This window comes from Phoxinus phoxinus, assembly GCF_949152265.1.
Source record: "Phoxinus phoxinus genome assembly, chromosome: 9".
Lineage (NCBI taxonomy): Eukaryota > Metazoa > Chordata > Actinopteri > Cypriniformes > Leuciscidae > Phoxinus > Phoxinus phoxinus.
The window spans coordinates 15,861,800-15,881,423 of NC_136884.1; the positions used below are offsets into that span (position 1 = coordinate 15,861,800).

At 37.9% G+C, this 19,624-nt stretch overlaps 1 protein-coding gene across 4 annotated transcripts in view; it reads right to left on the reverse strand.

Moving 5' to 3' along the window:
• celf2 (cugbp, Elav-like family member 2) overlaps positions 1–18,748 on the reverse strand; it is a 620,189-nt gene extending 601,441 nt beyond the window's left edge. For all 4 annotated transcript variants that reach the window (XM_079623589.1, XM_079623577.1, XM_079623579.1 and 1 more), the window contains exon 1: positions 18,590–18,748. The gene's annotated coding sequence lies outside the window, so the exon portion shown is untranslated. The remainder of the gene's footprint in view (positions 1–18,589) is intronic.
• Positions 18,749–19,624: the final 876 nt, after the last annotated feature.

Genomic DNA, 19,624 nt, shown 5'->3' on the forward strand with positions numbered 1-19,624 from the left:
CATCACACAAACAAATCAAACATGCTCTTAAAACGCCTTCTTTAGTAACACTGAGTTGTCTGATTCATTTTAGCCAAACAGTTAGTTTGAACATTAGCGAATCGGTTCATTTAGACATTTCATAAAATGAAAATGACTGTCCAGTTCGTTTTAGTCACCAGGTTCACCTTTTTTTTAATTTTCTTAATTCCAACATTCCATATTTATGCTGGAATTTTTAATATTTATGCTAATTCTGGAATTTAGGTCAAATACAAGCTATTTTTGCTATGTATAAAACGTATAACATGCTTCAAATGGTTATTCATATACGTAAATATGCACTATTAACAAAAAGACAAAAATTATAAAAATTATAAAGAATACCATTCACAGCAGCAATCGTTCTCCCCTCTGCCATGTTTAAAGTTTATTGCCTAACCTGGAAACTTAGGTATCAAAATTATCTCAGAGATTCTCAGCACGTCCTGATTTTGCCGAGTTAGACATGTTCCTGGGTCAACATATTTTGTTGATCCTGGAACAACATTCCTGTCTGAAAATGTAATGCTAACCATATCCCTACCCCTAAACCTTACCATACACATAAGTTATCCCTAAAATCAGAAGGAAATTATATGTGAATAACACTGATGTAGAAGCACCTAACACTAAGCCTAAACTTGACATAAACTTGATCAACTTTAAACTTGTGCATAAAATGTGAATGGTTGGTTGGAATGTTGATCCAGGAACATATTGCACTTGGTGAAGTAAATACAACTTGAGAGGGGCTTCCTTTCCAATTTTCTACTAGGAAACTCGTATTTACGAAAATTCCGACAACATGTCAAGGCAGCATTAGTTGTTTTTAGTTAAAAGTGCATCATCCGGGTATTTAAAGTGCACTTGTTGGAACTTTCAGTGTGAACTTAAGTATGTGAATAGAGATGCGCCTATTGTCTCCTAAATAGCATCAATGTAGTTAGCTACTTAGCATTTAGCCAACTTTTATCAATAGTGTAGCTTGACCAACCAACTACAATCAATTATGAGTAAATTATGACAAGCTACAGTTTCCCAAACACTAGCGAGCGAGAGAATTTAAAGAAAGATTGGAGGTAGAGACAGAGACCAGTGAGTTCATGCTACCCTGCAGCAGTTCTCCGTATCACTCCAACATGCTACAACAAGTCTGACCCAATCCTGGCCTCAAGATCACCTCTCTTCCTCTAAAACTCTCCCTCACTACCCACACACCTCCCTCTTTCTCTCTCCCAGCTTCTCGTTTAGATCTATATATTCCTGTCAGCCTCAGGTGAGCGTTTCATTGGTCCATTTATAGACCTGCTAGGAAACCAAACATATATTTTTCTCCAAACAATCATTCGGCTCTAAAAATGATTTACGAACCATTTAATAATGAACTACGTATAACGCCCATTGGCATGATTACGTCAAGTACTTTGATTGTATCAAAGCCACACAAGACGCATGAAACAACATCACAACAGAGCTTTTTTTGCTAAATCTATCAAGCTACCTACCTAAACAGCATTTTACAACATCGTAGATACTGCCTGACGCAAGGGCTGCCATGTAAGTTACCTTTTTTTGGCCAGATTCTAATGCAGCACATATCCTTCACAGCCAAGGTAATACCAGAATGCATTCCTAGAGTTAGCTCAGTAAAATAAATTCATCAAAGAAAATGGAATAAAATGGAATGAATAAAAACACTTAGCTAGCTTAGCAACATGCTAATGTCATTCTTTTTTGATCACTAATGGGACATTGTTTCAGTTAGGATATTCTCTGACTAAGTCGCTAATCTTTGAAACAGAGCTGGCAATCTTTATTTACATCTAAACTGTGTAAATTCTCAAAGTGCCAGGGAAATAAAGGAAAATTAGGGTGAGACAGGACATTTTGAGGTGACAGTGATTATTAGAGACGCTAACTTGTGAGAAGATTTACTACTGCAGTACAGCCAAGTCAGCTAGCATGCTGGACACATCTCTGCTCTCTTCTACTGTAACAAGATGTAATTACAAAGACAGCTATGACAATGGCTGGCTGCTAGTTATGAGGAAAAGAGAGTATGTATGTGTGTGAGCTAAGGCACTGAAGGGAAACAAGCACAATAAAGACTTGTAACCCCAAGCTGATTTGGGCAGAACCTCAGAACAATAAAAAAAAACCCTCTTCTTTCTCTCCCACCCTCAGCTTTAACACTCAGCTAGTCAGCGCTAAGTCTCTCGGAAAACTCATTGTTTTAGGGAAAACATTCCCCATCCCCCGCTCCAAAAACACCCCACCTCTGCCCCTCAACCTGTTTATCCAGTACACACATACGCAAACAGTGTTCGACCGTTAGCGACAACCACCTGCCTTTTCCTGCTCTGTGGCCTGCAGTAGACCAAGCAAGACCGAAAAAGAAAGGTAGAGAACAAGAAAGAGATACAGAATGTAAGAAACAGAGCGTTAAACCAACCATGCCAGCAATGTTCCTTCTGAGTTCTAACAGCAATTCATTTACAACATTTCTGCTACCCTCGCCTACTCAACCTCGTCTGTAAATGGGGAATCGGACCGCCAAAAATCAACTTCTCAGTCTATAGAAAGGTTTTGTTGCTTCTCAATTTGCATAGTTCTACTATGTTCTTACAGACTTTGCTGTTGATTGCAAAATATGTGTAGCAGGTAAGGCAGTATGCCAGTGTTGTTGCATGATACTGTCATACAATGGTGTCTGGTTGCCACAGACGCCTTTCTTGTATTCCTATTCCCAAAATAGTGCACTAAAAGTGATGTCAGCCATTTTGTAGTGTTGTCCAGATTCTGAACAACTTCACTCCGTATTTTTTTAAATGTTTTAGCCATAATGCACTCTGAATTACAACCAATGTACATTCGTTGACACAATATTGCACACAATAGAGTTGACTCCATTCTAAAGATTCCCACTGGTATGCTCTGTTCCAAAAGTTACTTTCATTGAGGTTTCTTCGTTTTCCAAGATTCAGCTTAAAGAGCATTTGGATTAGCTTTCCCGAGTGCCATATGAGATTTAAATCGTCAGAAGAAGATTCTCGCTACTTGCGATGGATGCCAGAGTTCTAAATATAAATGTTTGATATAGAATGGCTTAGAATCAGTGTCAGTCAACTTGCTGACTTAGACAGAAAACTCTGCCATGCAATCTTATTGACCAATCAGTGTGCCTGCCAATAGATACTATCAGTCAATTAGAGGAGCGATCCATATGCCACCCCTATAACTGGCATTGCCTGACTCTCCATCTTTAATAAGAGGCAGACCGAAAGTGGAGAAAAGTTCCAGAGCTTAGGATAATTAAATTTCTGTCCAAATTCATCAGAGTCCCGTTGAGTTATCAGTATATCAAAGTGGACAGGAGGCGAGTGCTGTCAGTACTAAAGAACTAGGAGAAGACAAGCCATGAACAGAAATGCACACACACGTCATTCTGACATGCGCACTCTTCCTAAATATTGTTGAGGATTAAGAACTGGATCCATTAATAAAATATATAAAATACGGCAGTCGAATGATAGTCTTGACGTTTGTTTCCGTTTAATGCTTCTGCAATGTTCGCTTATGCAGAAGAAACACCACTTTAAAAATGACCCACCTTACACTCTTAAAAATAAAGGATGTAGAAGAACAATGTTTTGTTCCCCAAAGAACCTTTCAGGGACCAGTTCTTAAAATCACCTTTTTTTCTTACTGTGAAAAACATTTTAATACTCTATAGAACCTTTTTCAATAAAATTACCTTTTGTGCGATGAAAAGTTTTCATGGATATTGACGATTCTTCGTGGCAACATGAATGCCAATAATGAACCTTTATTTTTAAGAGTGAACCCCCTACTATCTGAGCCTGCGTATTCAGCTTTGGATCTATGGAAATTACATGACACGATGATCTCACTTTGGGTGCACAAACTCATGCCCATGCACGGTTCTGGAATTGCGCAGACCAATCAACTTTCAAGTGCATAAGAAATTATCTTCGGTCATATTTATTCCTTTCTAAACTCACAAACTAAATCCAAAGTATGGTTGACCGTAATATTAGAGGTCGACCGATAGTGGATTTTACCGATAACGATAGCTAGGTTGGGCCATACTTGCCGATAACCGATTAATGAACCGATAGTTTTTAAAATTGATACTGGATAAAAACAAACATAACACTCCAAGTAAAACAGTGCTGAACTTTATTATAAAAATAATAAAACTGTATTGAACCATGAAAACATGCTAAATGAAATTATATAAATGTGAATAAATATTTAAGTCAATAAAAGACATTCATTCAAACTGAAATAAAAAGTAATACTGAAATAACAAATAAAACCAGTTACATTCAAAATGTAACTATTTAACTGTTATTTTCAAGCCAACTTAATTAATAAAAAAGTAACAAAATTTGTATTAAAGTGAAGATGAAAAAAAATAAATAACCGAAATCGAATGCTTTTCTGATTCGTTTATGTTTCTGTCGGCTGTATGAACATATCAGTTTGCTTACGTCTCTAGCTTTAAATATGCAACTTCTCTGCATATTTAATGCATAAAAGTGACCAGCTGGATATGAACTAATGCAAATAGAGGTAACAATTGTGACATTAAACATTCGGGTCGGACTTACGTTTATGTTTGTCAGTGTTTTAACCGCTTGAGGTACTACTAATGTTAGCGTCCTCTCAGCCTCGAAGGCAAACAAACACACTGTTGTGCTGTTCTTTCTCTACTAATGCAGCATTTAGTCAACAAATTAATCACTTTATAATGATGTGACAAAATGTACTGTATACATACATTTGAGCTGTCGGTGCTTTAAACGCGCATCTGATGTCAGCGCTCTCCACGCAGCATGTGCTCTCAGTGCAGCACGCAGAATCACGTGTCGAAATAAACAACACGAGGCACGAGTTTTTATTACACCTCTAGAGGCCGCTCTTGTACTGCATCATGCCAGCAGACCCTTCTCAGCTCTCATGTGTAATGAATGACAGCGCGCGCTTCTCAGCCGCTCCAGCAATGGACGCAACCAGGAAAAACTATCGGTATATATTTTTGCCGATAACGATAGTTCCACCAGTCAACAATCGGTGCCGATTAATCGGCAAAACCGATGAATCGGTCGACCTCTACGTAATATTGCTAGATTTATTTATTTTTTTGTTATAAGGCATGTATAATCAAGGGGGGTGCAATTCCTTTACCCCTCAACTGAATAAAATAATAGTTAATGGAATCATTCAGGAACCAGAATTGTTCAGTGGAATCAGAATGACAGTAGCTACACTCCTTAAAATTCCCACCCCAACTCCCAAACCTCCAGGAATAGAACCATGCAGCGAATCATAGTGGTTGATCCGAGGCCTCCCTGCATTTCCATTTCCTCTTCCAGCGAGGTGTCCCTGACCGCAGCCACTTCTAGTGACCTTAACTCCAGCCTCAACTCAAATACTCCAAACAAATGTCCAATTCACACTCCAACAACAGCCGACGGCTCGTCCAACTTCCTCTAAGGATACTCTAAAAGCCAAGCTGACCCATTAACAGCTGATATTTTCATACTGTGACATCAGCTATAGTATTAGCAAACCGGCTGCAAAAAGATGAATATAAACTCAAAGAACCAGACGAGACACTGCAGACGGTGCACTTTTGCTCTGTCACATTCCCACTCCCTCTCTCCCATGCGGTCATATCAGGGCAGCATTACCTCAGAAAAAGTCGAGCAGTACAAAAACACACATGGTCTCTGCTGAGCTCCCCGCCTACTAAACAAACACAGGCAGAGATCCCCAAGAGTCCATGTCCCAGACAAACTCACTCCATCTTTATCAGTGAGGAAGTGAGAAAGTGAGAAAAGGAGAGTGTAGGGGATTAAAGGCAAGGGGAAGCCTAGTGTGAGTAACTTCCGCACTCAATTCTTCAAACTATCCGCAGAATGTTGAAGGCAGAACATTGGAACATGACATCCCTGAAGGGACATTTTACTTAACTGATAATTGACTAGACAACAAATAGTGTAGTTACAGGCACCAGTGCAAAATGACATTTTATATTTATAACTTTCTATATATTAGAAGTATATGGCACCCAATGAGCCCTAGAAATGTAGGCACTAAATAACACAAATAACTTCTAATCCAATCCATCCGATCTCCAAACCGCTTTACCTTTGTAGCGTCGCAAGGATGCTGGAGCCTATCCCTCAATGATGCTGGAGCCAAAGGCAGGGATCGCATGGATAACACTCACAGACATACACACATTTACACAGCACTCGCATTCAAATTCAATCTAGGGTCTCAAATTCACCTGAATTGTGGGGGAAACCCTCTGAGGAAACCCATGCATAAATGAGGGGAAAAAAGCAAAAAATGCTAAATCCACAGAAAGGCCTCCTCGCTCAGCAAGGACTCGGCTGAAGACTTTCTTGCTGTGAGGAAACAGCGCTATCAACTAAGCAACTGTGCATCAAGTGCATATATTATGCTGGGTTTATATATTTTTTTAAAGTATTTTATGAAAATATGATTCCAGGGAGATCTTGAGTAAAAGCCATGGTACACTGTGCAACACTACATGGTCCTACTCGTCCAGCTGACAGCTGGAAGAAGGTGCATCACAAACGTTTTTAGTATGCTGTTGGTGAATGTCACACTAAGTAATTAAAGACTGTAGATATGGCTTTGGTCAATGGAATTTTATGGGATTTGTTTGCCTGTTATATATTCTAATCTGTTTTATCAGTTAGATAATTTAGAAAATTAATAGACATCTCCTTAACAGATCCGTAACACAAACGTGTGGTATGCTCCAAATATAGACAGTTATGGTTCAGGACAAAGCAAGTTTAAAAACCAGACTATCAATGACAGAAGAATCTCAAATGCAACACTTCAAACTCACAACCAGACTGTGCCAAGATGAATCTATCCTCAGGTCAGGTGTGTGTGTGTGTGTGTGTGTGTGTGTGTGTGTGTGTGTGTGTGTGTTTGTGTGTGTGTGTCTGTGTGTGTGTGTGTGTAGGTGTGTGTGTGTGTGTGTGTAGGTGTGTGTGTGTGTGTGTAGGTGTGTGTGTAGGTGTGTGTGTGTGTGTAGGTGTGTGTGTAGGTGTGTGTGTGTGTGTAGGTGTGTGTGTGTGTGTAGGTGTGTGTGTGTGTGTAGGTGTGTGTGTGTGTGTAGGTGTGTGTGTGTGTGTAGGTGTGTGTGTGTGTGTAGGTGTGTGTGTGTGTGTAGGTGTGTGTAGGTGTGTGTAGGTGTGTGTAGGTGTGTGTGTGTGTGTGTGTGTGTGTGTGTGTGTGTGTGTGTGTGTGTGTGTGTGTGTGTGTGTGTGTGTGTGTGTGTGTGTGTGTGCGCTTTTGTTTATATTACATTGTGGGAACCAAATGTCCCCACAAGGATAGTAAAACCTGAAATCACCTCCATTGTGGGGACCAGCCAGCGGTCCCCATGAGGGGAACGGGTTAATAAACATACTAAATTATATTTTTTCGAAAATGTAAAAATGCAGAATGTCTCCTGTGATGGGTAGGTTTAGGGATAGGGGCAGTGTAAGGGGATAGAATATACAGTTTGTACAGTATAAAAACCATTACGCCTATGGAATGTCCTCACAAGGATAGCAAAACACCCTTGTGTGTGTGTGTGTGTGTGTGTGTGTGTGTGTGTGTGTGTGTGTGTGTGTGTGTGTGTGTGTGTGTGTGTGTGTGTGTGTGTGTGTGTGTGTGTGTGTGTGTGTGTGTAAAAAAATCTTAACATCAGCACCTGTGTCTTTGCTCGCCTAGAGGAAAATAGTATTGCTCAGAGGTAGCTCTTTCATAGTTTTCATAGGCGTAATGGAGCTCTTAGTTGTAGCTAAACAGGTTGTTTTGTGCTAGCAATACAAATGTCACAGGTTTGAAACTATTTTACACAATCGCTAAGACACTGAACTCCATACTACTCTGAACCAAATTCTTAAAGGCCTAATCCCGTTTGTCGAATAAGTCACTCTTTCTGTAAAACCCTAAACAAGTTCAAGCAGTTAGACACCATTTGCAAATATCATGCACTCTTTTTGCAAAACTTTAAACACATTCGCACCTTGATGCACTTGTGTTGCAACTCTGTAAACATAAGAGGCAAAGGTTAAAGCAGGGCTATGCAGTTTCGGGAATTTCTTCGCTGTATTCTCGATTTTTGCTTGCAGGTTTCTCTATAGAGCTCCCCCTACAGCGTCGGAATAGATATTTGACAACACTGTCAAAAAACTTGTTGGCGGCTCTCGGATACCAGAGGCTAGTAGATCAACGACATCAAAGCAGACGGGACATTCTTTAAAACGTCTTCTTCATTTTCAGGGAGCTTCAGGGAGCGCAATAAGGACAGAATTTTAGCAGATTTCTTTTTGCCGCAAAGCAATTCTTTACATCGCGAGACCTGATATCACGTGATACTTCCTGACGGTCCACCGGCTCGGAGTTGCAAGTGTGTTTTTTTCCGCATTTCGACCACCATTGAACCCGAAAAAGGTAATATAACCATTCCAATGACTCCGAAGCTGTTCGGTTAAGGTAAAAAAAACTATATAGTTCACCTTTAAACACAACTACATCACAGAACATTTACGCACAATGGTTCAAAATTGGTCACACTTGTTTCTAATGATGTGATCAAACCAACTGTACAAATTAAGCCAGCTCAGAGTGCACTGGTGGCACAGGTGCACTGAATGTTGATACCAACAACAGAAGGAAACGATCTGAGAGGGAGAGGAGGAAGGGTCACCGTGATTTTGCCAAGACATGTTCCAGGATCAACTTATTTTGTTGATCCTGGAACAACATTCCTGTCCAAAAATGTAGTCCTAACCCTATCCCTACCCCTAAATCTAACCCTACCCATAACACAATACAATCAATACAATATGATACTTAAAGTAAACAATACATTCACCTTTTTTACGTAATTGCAGTATACAATATACTTTTTTCTGAAACTACATATAATAAATGATCTGTAGTGTTTATATATTGACTGGCTGTGTGTAAGATCTGAATGCAATGTTTGATTCTGAGTACAGGAGAAATGGATGAGGCAATTGTTTGATTTTCCAATAAGAGTCGTGGGTTTTGTGAATGTAGTTTGAAGATTTGGTTTTGTGTTTAATGTTGTGAAAAAATGGATGAAGGTTTAAAGAAATATGTTTTAGCAATGTGAAAAATTGTAATGAAAGTTTATTCAAGTTGCTTTTAATAAAGGTTTCGTTTAAAGGTGGGTAATTTTTTATTGTATGTTGAAATACTTTCTTTTTCCCAAGATAATATAATATGTAAAAACAACTTTAAGGCCATTAGTAGATGTATTCCTCTGAAAAGTATAAACACTGTGGCACTATCAAATCATTGCTCTGTTTGTTTGAACAACCCTTGCAAAATTGTCTTAACCAATAGCCAATAGTTGAAGGCAAGGACTAACCAATGACAGAAGAGGGGAGTGTTTGAAATCTGTTGAAAATCCTTGTTGCAATCCCAATTAATGACACTATTGTTGCAGAAATTACACATTTCCCCTTATAAAATTAATGTGGAGAGCAATTTGGACTAGGAATAATTTAATAATAAATAAAAAACATTTTAAATCCATTTAGAAAAGATTTAATTTAAGAGAAGAGAAGAGAAGAGAAGAGAAGAGAAGAGAAGAGAAGAGAAGAGAAGAGAATAATTCATGCAAATAAGGTGATTTTCACTGAGAAGACAGTTTTGCCTTTAGCATCTAAAAGTATTGTGTACGTTAGGATGACTGCTCTGAAAATACAAATATATACATCAAGGACCATTTTTCCAATTTAATTGTGTTAATGGTAACATTTACTGGAAAGGTATGTGGAGTGTTTTGCTACCCATTTTCCTTTGAATAAAATTCAGTTTATTAGGCTATACCATATTTAAGATGATGCATTTTGGATGGTATGGGGGGGGGGGGGGGGGGCAGTTCACATTTTAAAAGTACATATTTTATATAAAACATTTAATGTACATATAAATATCATATACAATTTTCCAACGTATCGTTACAGTAGATATAAGTCTAACACATTTTATTGAATAGGATTGTTCCAATAGTTTGTTTTGGATGGTTCTTGTAAGTGAACCGGTTCAAATAAAATCCTTAACAATTGTATCATTGGGAAGTCAATTCATTTTAGTAAACTGATTCATTTGGATGGATATTCCTCATTTTAAAAAGTAGTTTTTTGGTATTCTTTTTGTTGGTAGTTTCTAGTATAGTTAACAAACAAGGTTTTTTGAGCAGCTTGTATCACAGAGGTTACGGTTTCAAAGCAGATTCCCAAAAATGCATTTTAAAACCAGTTCAATTCCAGTTTCACCACCAGACAGTCACTGTTATGCGTGTACGTTTTCGGCTACTCTTCCATTCAGAAGCATAGATTTGTTTGAAAGAGGATCTGTGTTTATGGTCACACATATGCACACACCTTTCCCTCTCTGGCCTTCAAATCACCTCTTATTCCCACTAAAGACATGTTCTTTCCCTCCCTAAAAATCCCAGAAGCCCCTTCAACTCCTCCTCTTCTGTCTCTCTCTCGCTCATCATTCACTCCATCTGTCGCTGTTGTCATCTACCTGAACGCCCCCTCTTTATGCTTTACCAAGTGTGAACTGCTGAACTCTGCGTAAGTGTGTGTCTGATTACCGTAATGCCCCATTCTGTCCCCTTCTACTGATGAACTAATGAACTTTTAGCACCATGATTCACCAAGCTTCACAAAGCACAAGTTTTGTTGTCCAACCACACGTGAGAATAAACCAAGCATAGGAGAAGCAAAGCAAAGTTCAAAGGCCAAATGTCATATTTGTGACCCGGGACCACAAAACCAGTCTTATGAGTCAATTTTAAAAATGAGATTTATACATCATCTGAAATCTGAATAAATAAGTTTTCAATTGATGTATGGTTTGTTAGGATAGGACAATATTTGGCCGAGATTCGACTATTTGATAATTGGGAATCTGAGGGTGCAAAAAAATCAATATTGAGAAAATCGCCTTTAAAGGTTTCCATTTCTATTGCCGATTGAGCTGCATCCACTCACAAAAATAACATTTATATATTTAAGGTAGGAAATTTACCAAATAAACTATACCATACAATGTTTAGTTGGCTATTGCCACAAATATACCCATGCGACTTATGGCTGGTTTTGTGATCCAGGGTCACATTTTTCATTTGTGTGTGTTGGATAGTCAATTTTATTTTAGTGAAATGTTCAATCAGATGGTTTAAGTAAAGCGGTAAAACCGGTTCAAAGGTTTAACACCTTGGTTAAAATGGTCAAGGTGTTGTTTGTGTTTGCTAGAGCATTGTTAGACAGTTCTAGGTGATCGAAAGAGTACATCAAAATTCGCAATGATTTTTTTTGTTCACTAGTTTGTTCAAGCAATGGCTAAATCACATTCAATTACTTGGAAAAGTAATATTACACCTCTACTCAAGACGGATGATTTATGGCACCATTCATATTGGTGCTATATACTCCAAAGTGGTTAGGTGATTCCCCAAAGAACCTTTTAATGTTCAGTTCTTAAAAGAAAATGTTTTTCTTAGTGTGAAGAACGTTTGAATAGTCTCAAGAACCTTTATTTCCAATAGAAATAACATATTGTTCAATGGAAAGATTCTATGGATGTTGCCAAAAACTAACCTTTATTTTTAAGAGTGCACTTCAAAATCTCAGTTCCTATTCACTCCCATTATAAAGCTTGGAAGAAGCCAGCATATTTTTTTAATATAACTGTGTTTGGCTGATAGAAGAAAGTCATATACACCTAGGATGGCTTGTGAGTGAGTAAATAATGGCATCATTTTCATATTGGGTGAACTATCCCTTTAATACCAGTAGTGATGCTTGCCTAGGTAAACATCACTAATGAATACATGAATAATGAACAACTTTTTTTTATCCAAAATGATTATTTTACATGTATTATTGCGATATTCCACCAGACTGTCTATGTGTGTGTGTGTACGTGTGGCAGCCGGCATGTAGTCTCGTCGACTGGCCACCCTGCAAACCCCCAGGCTTCCCCAGTCGAAAGAGAGATGATTATCTGTTATCTTCCATGTTTTGACGGGAGATTATGCTAAAGATTTACGATTGCTGAAAAGACAATGCTGAACACTGCATTCTCAAGTGGCAAAAGAGTGTTGAAAACAAACATACAGACCACAGATAACTGCTCACCTTAGCAACAGAGGGACAGCGTTCCTGACGTTTTAAACACAACTTCACAGACACTGCTCATTACATCACCACAAACAGCTAAACCGCTCTCATTTTTATCAACATGAAGCATGTATTTTCACGTACGACTTGGCTTCAGCCTTATTAAAATTCTTGGCAATAGTTCATCGGGCTGGGCCAAGACGCTTCCACAAAAGTGGCAAACTAAGAATCTGAAATTAAACTGACAGGCTTTGTAATTGAAGTCAATTGTGGTTGTTGTCATATGTTTTATACTGTTTTCAGATTGACTGTTAGGCTTTAATTTTATGTGATGACTTTTTGCAATGATAATGATCTGTGTGATTATAGCATGTTATAAAGATGTAGGCTATCATTTCATTTTTATTTAATCTAATCACCAGGCCACACAGAATCTGCAGTGTTTTTTATTAAATATTTTGGCTAATGTGATCATGCATTTTGCTATCAATAAACGCAATCAAAAAATGGGTCAATCAATTTTGCTTTGGATCTATTCATTTATACAGAAGTACATAAAAAAACGAATCTGAGGTGCGTTTTCCATACCTAGAAATTAACTAGCTAGTCATGATTGACTGTTTCCCCAAACCGTATTGTTGTAAATTGCTCATTCTACCACATTGGTTAATGCGGTCACGCAGGTGTTAGACTAATAACTTATTTTAATAAATCTGTTTGAGATCGAATTAAAGGTACAATATGTACGAATTTTGTAATAAAATATCCAAAAATCACTTGCACAGTGTGATATATTTCCTGCAGTTATGTACTTACAATATCCCAAAAGTTCCCAAAGATTTTTAATTTCAGGGAAATTACTATTTTAAATAATCCAATTAGAATTTTCCGTCCCACAATCCCTGTTCACTTGTCGCCTGTCAATGATGTAATATGCGTGCTATCCCTGGTTTACGCTCGTAGTACTGACATAGTAACCATGGCGACAGACGTGGACAACTGCATAGTGCGTAACGTCTAGCTGCACGCTGTTCTTGTTTCGTTCAAACATTATGGACCATGGCAAGCAGACTTTGGGAAAAAAGGAGAAGTAAAACGAGATCAATATCAGCGAGACGCCTAGAGCTCCACGTCCGTGACAAACTTCGACTTGACAAAGACACCGCTCTTGCATGTACTTTATTAGACAGGTGAGCAAATGTACATAAAACGAATCAATGTTATTTAGTTCAATGTGATGAGATGTTAGAATATGATCAGTATGTTATTCTAATGATGATCAAGCTTACTGCTAGTCTCATATAGCCAACAAACTAACACATAGAATAACATTATAACTATCACCACTCTCAAATGCAGTTTAGTGTGATAGTGTAGACAAAGTGAAACTGCGTTACCCTTACAAGTTTAAAGGTTCTCTAAGCGATCCTGGGTGACGTCACTTCTTGTTGACGTTCGAACTATTGCCAAACAAAACGGAGGCTAGCTAGACCCTCCCTTAGGGGTGGTTAATCTGTCTGATTTCCCGATTCGATTCGATTACGATTATTGAAGTCCCGATTCTATTACAGTCGATTTTCGATTATTAACGATTCTCGATTATTGATTTTTCATTTCACAACAGTAAATTCACTACAGTAAAAATCACAACAATAACAAACTATAACAAATTTCAACATATTCTGAATCTCTATTAACATAAAATACGGATGTCCACGCATCACATGTTAGAGCTATCCTACCCGCTTTCTTCAGTGATTCCATGACTTCGGTTTTGGTCTTGTTGTAGAGTGTGGGGATCGCTGTGTCTGTAAAATATCTCTGAGATGGGACGTTGTATCTCGGCTCCAAAGTGTGCAACATAGCGCGAAAGCCCTGGTTCTCAACGACTGGATGCAAATCCTTGGCAATAAAAGTTGCGATTGATTGTGTAATGCGCTTTTCCACGCTTCAGAGTTCCGTCTTTTGCGTTCCGTCAATATTACGTTATTATCGATTTTCAAAAAAAAAAAAAAAATTTTTTTTTTTTTTTTTTTGAAAATCGATTTTTGGCATTTGTGAATCGATTCAGAATCGTCCATGTCCGCATCGCGATGCATCTAAGAATCGATTTTTTTTTCCCACCCCTACCCTCCCTCCTCCACATCCGCGCACTAACAACCCAAACCCCACCCCCAAATCCTTCTTGTCGGTTATTGGCTGGAACACTGTTTGTTATGTTGTGGTGCGGGTTAGTCCAGTTTGTTTTTGTTGCTGTTTGTGGAGCCTGGGGTGTCTACAGAGACACAGTGTTTTTTTAGAGTGTGTTCAGGAGACAGACAGCTAGCGGATAGTGAGGAGATATTTGCTGTATGTGACAAAAAAATGTTTGGCCTAAAAAATGCGTGACATCACTTAGAGCACCTTTAATTCGTCAAATAAACTGACCTGTGTGAGTAGTAATTCAGCACTTGCGGGTAGTTCGGTAGAACTAAATGTCCTTTATATCCGCGGGACTCGCATGTGCCGCTGATATGTCTCTTATTAGCAATTGCGCCCTGCTTCATACCACAGTCATGATAAAAACATCAATGTATTCACTCACCCATAAACATTATTAGATCCATCGGCTTGACGACAAGTTCCATAATTCCGCAGGAAATATTGCATCATCAACGTACGCCTTTGTTATTGTAAGTGGTCAGCGACCCCTAGCGGTGCAAAAAATTACATATTGTATCTTTAATGCAAGACGTTTTGCTATCAATTACGGACATGGCATTTGAGAACTATTTCTCAGTTATTTTGCTTTATTTCCAGATTCAATCATAGGCTCGTTCTTAGTAGAGCACGTTCGCACTAAAAAAAACGGAGCTTTAAATCTCTTGACAAACTAAAAGACGTAAATTACATTTGTATCTATTTTAAATAAAAGATATAGATCGTACTGAATGTCAGCTTGCTTATTAGGCTCAAGATAAGGATTTATTGAGTCCACATGTCATGCAAACAAGAAACTAAGCTTCTAACCACAGGTCGAGAGCTGTCGCTCCAAACACACAACTTTGCGATACTGTTTGCGGATGTTCGTTAGAACTATGTTTTCGGGAAACACAGACTCGCTAAACTATGCTGACAAAGACGGAACGTGCGACCATAGTTGGCTAACGATGCTTTCGGGAAACGCACCCCTGGTCTTTAGAAGGTCTTAAAATTAGGTAAATGCAACCTCAGATGAACAACAACACATGACATATTACACTGTCCCAATATTTATTTAACAAAAATAAAGCCAAAATTGAAACCCTATGATTCAATTGCTTGTAACACCAGATTTAGCAGCAATGACTAATGACTACCAATGAAGTAATCATTTTCTATATAACTTTATCAGTATCTCGCATCGTTGTGGAGGAATTTCGGCCCGCTCTTCTTTACAACGTTGCTTTATTTTATTGAGATTTGCAGGTGTTTGTTTATGCAACGCTTTCTTAAGGTCCTGCCACAGTATTTCAATCGTGTTGAAGTCTGGACTTTGACTGGGCCAGTGCAACACCTTGATTCTTTTCTTTTTCAGCCATTCTGTTGTAGATTTGCTGGTGTGCTTGGGATCAAGTTATGTTGCATGAGCCAATTTCGGCCAAGCTTTAGCTGTTGGACAAATGGCCTCACATTTGACTCTAGAATACTTTGGAATGCAGAGTAGTTCATGGTCGACTCAATGACTACAGGTGCCCAGGTTCTGTGACTACAAAACAAGCCCAAATCATCATCCACTCATGAGGTGCTTGTCCTGATATGCTGTGTTTGTTTTTTGTCAAACGTGGCGCTGTGCATTATGGCCAAACATTTCCACGTTGGTCTTGTCTGTTAAAAGGACATTGATCCAGAAGTCTGGTGGTTTGTTCAGATGCAACTTTGCAAACCTAAGCCATACTGCCATGTTTTTTTAGAGAGAAGAGGCTTTCTCCTGGCAACCCTTCCAAACAAGCCATACTTGTTGAGTTTTTTTTTATAATTGTACTGTCATGAACTTTAACATCTTAAATGAGGGCTGTAGAGTCTGAGATGTACCTCTTGGGTTTTTTGCAATTTCTCTTAGCAGTGCACAGGTTTAAACTTGGGGTGACTTTGCTGGGACGTCCATTCCTGGGAAGATTGGCAACTGTCTTAAATGTTTTCCACTTGTGAATAATCTTCCTCACTGTAGAAGGATGGACTTCAATTTGTTTGGAAATGGCCTTGTAACCCTTCCTAGATTTATGGGCAGCTTAAAATAGCTTCTCTAAGATTGCTGATGTCTTTCCTCCATGACATTGTGTTAACACACACCTGAATGCTCCAGACCAACAAACCGCCAAAACTTCTGCTTTTATAGAGTTGGTCACGCTTGCTGATGATGATCAATTAATCAAAGGCATTTGATTAGCAATGCCTGACTGCTACTTGCACTCTTAATTCCTATTGAAGCAGTAAGGGGGTACTTCGTTTGTTACACATGGCTTCTCCATTTTGGCTTAGTTTTTGATTTTAAAAAAATGACACAATGTAATGTCATGTGTTGTTGTTCATCTGAGGTTGTTTTTACCTAATTTAAGACCTGCCAAAGACCAGATGATTTTTTAATATGTCCTGATACATAAAACCACAGAATTCAATAGGCTTTACTTTCTTTTTCACATGACTGTATATGTATGTGTGTGTGTGTATATATTTTATATATATATATATATATATATATATATATATATATATATATTTTATATATATATATATATATATATATATATATATATATATATATATATATATATATATATATATATATAATTAGTGGCTTTCAGAAAATAAAATAGTAATTATTATTCATAATTATTTATGACTCTAAAAAAATTTATGTAATTTTTCCAAGTGTAATACTCTTTAAAGCCTAGAATATACGAAATTCATCCGCTTGCTAATCACTGATAGGCCTTCTGTCAAACAATGCATACATATTACAGGGGAAAACCCGGCCAGACAGATGTGTAGTTCTTTATTTTTTTTTCCAACACAGGCATCTCTTTATGTGTGTGGTTAGACTAGCTTGGGTTTAGGTGTGTTTAAATGCGTATGTGGTTTCAAGCAAATAACTGTTCAGGTATGACAGTAAGAATTGTAATAGGTCACAGCACAGACCAGAGATGTGTGTAAAAGTTCAAGAGTATGTTTGCGTGTGGTTAATTTAGGTAAATATGGAGTGGTTTGTTGGAGACCCACATGAATCCCATGGTGTGGTCATATAACCACTGACACACTTCATTCAGCAGTCACCTGAATTAATAAGGACTCCCCGGCCGTTCCAGTGAACACAACTATCATAACTCTCAGCGCTGAAAACGCCTGGCCCTCGTTAGCAGATTTTGCATTTAACTCAGCCGCCGCTGGCATATCAAGTCTAATAAGAAAGATTTCCACCCTTTAAAACAATGAACAGGAAGGAAATCTGCACCGCTGACATTCAACTGCTCAAAATCTTATGAGTTTAGCCAAATGAGTAATTGCATTACAAGCAGACAGGTCATTTTTGGATCTGATTCTTATTAGATGGCTCACACAGTCATCAACAGATATTTTTATCATATTGGGAGTTGCTTTTGTGGAAAATAACTTAAGCTATGGTAAAACAAGATACAGAATGCATTTACATGTGTTTTTGACAGCTTCTTTATACCCCAAATAAATTAGTGTGCATTCAAGTTCTATACGTTTTTTTCAGTATGTGGTCACTGGGAATCGAACCCACAATCTTAGCAGGAACTAACATTGAAGATGATTTAACTTTTAGTAGTGTAGAAATTAGATGAGGATAATAACTTATTATAATGAGATATTATAATTTTTAATAATTTTTTATGTTTATATTTTCCATTTGAAATAATTGGTAATTTATATGTGCATGTATGTATATGCGTGCGTATGGCGCTATTTTCAACTTAAACCTAATAAAGATGAGAGATTTGGGGGGGGGAAATGTGTTTTTACGGTTTTACTTTTAGTTAATCCAGGTCTACATGTGTGTTAATATGACTCCAATTTTAATGCTGCCGCTGCGTTCACGCCATGTCGTAGCCTAATTACCGTAAATAAAGCTCCGTATGTTTTTGAATCGGTACTTTGATGTTATACACCGATAGGCCAGCACAGCGCCGTTTCAAGGCCGTTTACATGTTGTATTTACAAGTTCAACAACCACGTGAAGGCTTTTTACAGTTCAGAATCTTTACGGTAATTATGGCATGGTATGAACGCACCTAAATCACCTCATGGCTGTTCTCTCAGTACAACTAATAAAAAGTAGACAGTAGGCTACATACCTTTTCATGAAAATTCAGCACACAGCTCATGACCCGATGATGGATGGATGGTTTGAAGACCGGTTTTCTTTCCTATGTTGATGTATTTCCCAAACAAGAGTGAAATATTAGCCACCAAAACATGAACTTGCAACTTGCTATTGCTAATCAGTGACAGGTGGTATTAGGGGGAGGGGTGTTCTCATTCTAGAGAGATTTGATTGGACATGTATATAAATGCACCATAGTTTTTCCATATTCTCAGAATTTAAAGATTTTTGATTTAAAATATAAAATGTGTAGGCCTATAAGAACATTTAAACAGTGTAGGCTATATCTGCTACATTTTGTCAACTTTCAGGACACTAATGTAGCTACATGGCCTCAAAGTTTATTATATCATGAACTAACAGCAACAAAAATGTTTGAAATATGGGGTCTTTAAGTCAGACCAGTAATGACAACAGACAAGTTTGGCAGGTCAAAAACTGGAAATAAGCACTAATGAAAATTATGTGGTGGTCCAAAACATACTTTTTTCGTGGAGTTCCCCTTTAGGTTCTTGTTTACACATATTTGATGCCTTTTTATGGCACAATAATGAAAGGAGACGAGAGGAGTTTCTTCCTACAGAAGCATTATTTGGGTTATGAGGTCCTTCTAAGATGGTATAGTGTTAAAACATGTTTAAGGTTATATTAAAACTGCAGGTTGAAATCTCAAGGAAGCCAGGCTCAGGTCACATGTTTAAACACAGTTGTCATAGTAAAAATTATGTCTGCCACAGGGAACCGCCTATCAGGTGCTTGTTCCCATGGCATCTACAATATTTACAAACATTCCATAATTTTTTTCCCCCTTTCACGGTCAACCCGGAAAAAGAGTTGAACTTGATTCATATTTCAGTCAAATCGAGAAGGATAACCAAACACTGGAAGATAACCAAAAAGTCCCATGTTGGTTTGCAAAGCAATGTTTGCCTTTTTATCGGATGTATTTTCTTAACATATAACATTTTATAACATTCAAAAGCATCTATTTTGTTTACAGATTTGA